We start from the raw sequence: 5,452 nt of genomic DNA, 5'->3' as shown, positions 1-5,452 counted from the left end.
GGCTACCTTGTATGGGTCATCACCTGTGCACTGGCAGCAGATAGCTATAGGCCCTGTGATAACCCAAGGGCCATGCATACATAGTGGTTCTTTTGGGAGAAAATACCCTTCTGTCTGACCAAAGTGCATTCCCAGGGAGAGGGGTTCTAGATATCAAAAAAAATCCAAAGCTATTAGAGGATCTTCCTTCTGCAATCCCCTAAATTACAGTCCCAGATAAATATTTAGAAAAACGACAAAAACAAACACAATGAACAAGAACAGTAAAATGAATACTTTTCCAAGACATGAACATTAGGTGTATTAGTTTATTTTTCTCATTACTGTGACAAAATACTTGACAAAAAGAACTTAAGGAATGTTTATTTTGGTTTACAGTTTGAAGGTACAGTCTAGGCATGGTAGCAGAGCTTTAAAGTAACTAGTCACACTGCATACACAATCGGGAAGCAAAGAGAAGTGATTGCTAGGGTTAGCTTGCTTTGTCCTTTGTTTTCAGTCCCAGACTGCAGCCCATGGAATGGTACTGTTCACATTTAAGGTGGGTCTTCCAACTTCAATCTAGTCTCCCTCACAGACATGCCCAGAGGTATGCTTCCTAAGTGATTCTAAATCCTGTCAAGGTAAAAATCAGTATTAACCATCACAAGCTTTTGGGGATTACTATGAAAACAGTAATAATGGATTCTCAATTCTCATAGTTGCTAAAAGGCTTAAAGCAGATCATGTTAGTAATATACATAATATTTTCTTTTTAGGGCATGAAGACTATTGCAAACTAGAATTTACCATTGCAATTGTCCTTGCCTAACCTTACCCTTTAGCATAAGTCTGTCTGGCAGAGAGCATCTGCTGTGTTTGTCTTTCAGAGACTTTGGAAATTTAACACTCCACACCAGGGATGGGGATGGGGTAGGGGTGGGGGTTGGATGTGGGAAGAAGAGGAAGAAAACAAGGAGGCAGCAAAGCAGTTTCCAAAATCCTGTGACAGAAAAGGGAAGATAATGAAATGCCAGCAAGGCAAACAATAACATCTCCAAGACAATTTAGAGAGCAGAATGGGGAGAGAGAAAAGATGCTTCCAGAATACATGCGGAATAGACCTGGTAGAAAGAAAGGAGAGACCAAGAATTCTAGTACTCAGATTTGCAAACAGGAGTCCTAAAGTTCACATAGCATATAGTCAATGGGAAAGTTCACTCTTCTCCTCGGCCCTAGGTAGGGTGTCTTGATGTGAAACATCCCTGTGATCTACAGCTTTACCTTCTCAGTTATAATCCTACCAGGCAGCCTATGATCTCATTTAGGTTGCTTAGAAACTCTTGAAAAATAATAGCTTTAAACTCACCAAAATCCTGTATGTGACTACTGTAATGACAACACAGTGTGATTCTTAGAGAAGCCCACACCTATGCTCTAGATTGTTCTGATGACCCAAGTTCAATCCCTAGAACCCATGTAAAAACCCAGACGCAAGGGTATGCATGTGTGATTCCAGAACTCCTATACTGTGATGGCAGCCAGACAGAAGAATTACCTGGAAGTTTGCAGGCCAGACAGCCTGGCAGCACAGTAGCAGAAACAAGAGAGGCCCTACCTCAGCAAGGGAGAAGGTAAGAGCTGACTCTTTTGACCTCCACACACATCTCATGGCACTGTGTAGCTGCACTCACACATGTACAGAAAATCAATCAATCAATAAACAAACAAACCCTGGCTTTATTTCATACTGGCTCATCCTGAAATTCTTTTCTGTGTAGAAGCCAAGAATCCCATTTTGGCCTGAGTTGAGATCTTGTAAGAGATTAGAGAATTCCTTAGGCTGCTATGGACCACAGAATGGAGCTGTACTTCCTTTCCTATCTTCCCTGGCATACTCAGAAAAGCCCTCACTGAGTGCTGACTTGAGTTGGATGAATGTGGGTGGGGAAAGGACAGGATTATGAACTGAAATTATGGAGCACTTCAGCTATGTGAAGCTGGCTAGAGACAAAGTTACTATCCAACTAAGCCATTAGCAAAGACACTAGATACCTGAACTCCAAGAAGGAGGAACAAGGGAAGTGATTACCTGTAGAGGGCGAAACTGGAAACCCCTCACACTGGCCACTGCATCACGAAAGTTCCATTCCCTAGGACCAGGCAGCTGAAAGCTCAGAGATAAAGACCTGAGAGATGGGTCAGCAGTTAAGAACACTGACTGTTCTTGCAGAAGACCTGGGTTCGAATCCTAGCACCCACATGGCAGCTAACAACTGTCCATAACTCCAGTTCCAGGGGATCTGACAGCCTCTTCTGTCCTCCGCGGACCGTGCACAACACGGGTGCGCTTACCTACATGCAGGCAATACACTCATACACATAAAATAAAAATAATAAATAAAACTTTTTAAAAAACTGCTTGCTGCTTTTGTAGAGGACCCAAGTTTAGTTCCCAGCATCCAGGTCAGGCAACTCACAGCAATCTGTAACACCACCTACAGAGGGTCCAATAACCGCTTCTGGACTCCACTGGTACTCACACACATGTTGCAGACACAGAGAGCACATACATACATCTAAATAAAATTAAAATAAATATTTAGAGTCAGCATGGTGGCACATATCTTTAATCGCAGCACTTGGGAGGCAGAGGTAGGTGGATCTCTGTGAGATTGAGGTCAGCCTGGTCTATATAGTGAGTTCCAGGCCAAGTAGGGCCAAAGGGAGACCCTGTCTCAAAAAAAAAAGAATTTTTTTGTGAGTTCCAGGCCAAGTAGGGCCAAAGGGAGACCCTGTCTCAAAAAAAAACAAAAGAATTTTTCTAGAAGTCTGATTAATTTACTCTTTTATGTGTATGAGTGCCTGCATGTATGTAAGTGCATCTGTATGTGTAATGCCCATGCACAGAGGCCAAAAGAGGATTCAGAACCCCTGAAATGGTTGTTAGTTGCCATGTGGGTGCTGGAAACCAAACATCTGTAAGAGCAGCCAGTGCTTTTAACTGCTGAGTCATTTCTCCAGTCCCCCAAATAAATATTTTAATATAAAATAAAATAAACCTAAACAAATAAGAATAGACGATCCAGAAATAGTCCCAGGCAGCTAAAGCCACCTGATCCTGGACAAAGATAACAAGAACGGGGGAATTCAGCTCTCAACAAATGATGCTGGGAAAACTGGCTATCTGCATGAAGAAAGCTGAAACTAGATCTTGTCTCTCACTTTGCATAAAAATCAGCTAAAAATGGATTAAAGACCTTAATGTAAGACCTGAAACTGAAACGACTAAGGGATAAAGCACCTCAAGATTTAAACATAGGCAACGACTTTCTGAATAGGACTCTAATAGCTCCAGAAATGAAGACAAGAATTAAATTCCAACTAGCTGACTTGGCCCATTTTGAACTGATGAAGCCACTTGCTCCATGATGTGTGTGAAATACAAAAAGAGCTCCCCAGAGTGATGCTAATGACTGACTGGCTCCTGAATTCTTGGCAACTGTGCATTTTCTACCCTCTGGTGGTAGTCTGGAGGAAGCCTTGAGTTCATCTACCATGGGGTCAAGAGGGCACAGCAATGTTAGCCAAGACCATCTCAGTGGAGACAACTCTTATTTCCTGTGGCTTCTACACTTATTTAAGTCGTGGGTTTCCCTCTTGCAGCTGTGTGTCCTTGGAGCCAACCCTCCCTCTACCTTCAAGCAAAACAATCACAACTGGGTCCTTGCTGATCAATGATTTAGTTATTAAGAGCTAGTTCTAAACAGAGAAAGGAAACAAGACTGGAAATAAGGTATGTTGTCCTAAAATCTCAATCTGCCACCCCCTGAAAAAGTTTGATGGTGAGCTGATAGTGCCTTCTAAAGAGATCCTTTAGGAGCTGACTAACTGAATCTTTTTAGATGGATTTGAAAGCAAGCCTTTTGCACTATGTTTTCTACTGTATGGCAAATGACCATCAAGGCATCAGTGATAAACACTGAGTTCAGTACCTCAGAGTCTAAATAAAGTACAGCTAAAGAATGGGGAACACAGTAGGAAAAAGACATTAATCCAGGAGGAACATATGTCTACTTAGAGGAGACTGATTAGTAGTTCTAAGAACTGATAATTCTGGAGAAATGAGATGCATTAGGCTTCCTCGTCGCAGGAAACTTTCTTCTCTCTTTACTAATTTTCCATCATAATTTGAACCTGCCACAACCAGAAATCAGAAAATCTATAGATATCTAATTACAGGAGAAAATCTGTATTCTATACATTTTGTTCTCACACTGAGAAAAGGGGTCCTTTTCAGTTAACTGGTATTTAATTATCTCTCAAGAACATTTAGAGTGCTACTTACATGTATGGGGGTAATTTCTAACCAGTTCTTTTTTTTCACCTTGTGACTTCTAGAGGAAGCTGCAGGTTCAATGTGGAGTTTAGATGGGTTCAAGAATGCTGTCCTTCTGAGGTGTTAGATGACTCTGGCTTCTGAGGCTACATCATAAGAAAGGAAAGCAATGGTGACAAGGTGAGCCAAGAGCCTGCAGGCTTCTAGAAAAAAAAGTTCCTCCACCACATACCCCTTGGTAGCTTGAGGACGAATGTTCAACAAACTGAGTTAGCTAAAATGTACAGAATAGCTGACTGGAAATAGTTCAAGTGTCAGTTAACAATCTATTGCCTCTCAGTTCCCCATCTACCCTTAATATCTGCTGTTTGAGGAACAACAGAATTTATCTAAGTACAACTCTTCTAAATCAAGTAGAAATTTTGCATCCTCTACTGGGATGTGGGGAGTCTGGAGGGACAGGAAGAAGAAGCCTCCAGGTGGTGTCCATCATGTGGGGATCTGCTGTGTGGAATAAAGATCTTCAGGGACCCTGCCCATCATCAACCTGGACCTAGACAAACCTAACTTTGGCTGCTCTCTCTATAGGGAAGCCTTAATACCACCTGCGTTCTACCTGGCCAGAGGAGTTGGCACACCTACCACATCCTCCACAGCTGCCTGAACCCCTGAGTTTTTCCTGAATGCTGCCTGCCCACCCTTCCTATGGGGCTTATTGTTTTCCCTACCACTCTGGATCAGCTGCAGTATTAGCAAATACACTGCTGACTGAGCCATATGTTCTTCAACAGATCTAACCCTTACACAACACACCTGTCCTGGTGCTTTCCTCTTTGCTTCAGGCTTTCTTATATCTATGGTCACTCTTTCATCATAGTTAATTCTTCACATTAAATATTTTCTGCTTGGTTTCCATCTCCTGATTGGAGTCAGACAGCCATGCTTAATGGAGTGCATCAAGGCTCCATGATAAACAACCAGAATGGTGAATGACTTTCATAAGCTGATGTTTACTATTTTGCACAACAAAATGAAACTTGTTTTTAAAGGCTACACTGAAGATGCATGGACTCATATCACCATGATACAATCTGCACTTTCATGAAGCATATTCTCCACTAAAAATTATTTTTT

General features: G+C 41.9%; 1 long non-coding RNA gene across 1 annotated transcript; it reads right to left on the bottom strand.

Annotated features, from left to right (window-relative positions):
* Positions 1–273: 273 nt before the first annotated feature.
* LOC115069632 lies at positions 274–5,403 on the bottom strand. Its single transcript, XR_003848883.1, has 2 exons — positions 4,328–5,403; positions 274–615 (listed from the first exon to the last, which is right to left on the bottom strand). It is a non-coding gene; the product is annotated as an uncharacterized LOC115069632 (long non-coding RNA).
* Between the last annotated feature and the right edge of the window lie 49 nt (positions 5,404–5,452).

The sequence above is a fragment of the Nannospalax galili genome, unplaced genomic scaffold (genome assembly GCF_000622305.1).
Source record: "Nannospalax galili isolate Female #2095 unplaced genomic scaffold, S.galili_v1.0 scaffold2334, whole genome shotgun sequence".
NCBI classification, from domain to species: domain Eukaryota; kingdom Metazoa; phylum Chordata; class Mammalia; order Rodentia; family Spalacidae; genus Nannospalax; species Nannospalax galili.
The sequence above is the reverse complement of the archived record's forward strand: the minus strand, read 5'-3'. Positions and strand labels throughout refer to the sequence as shown.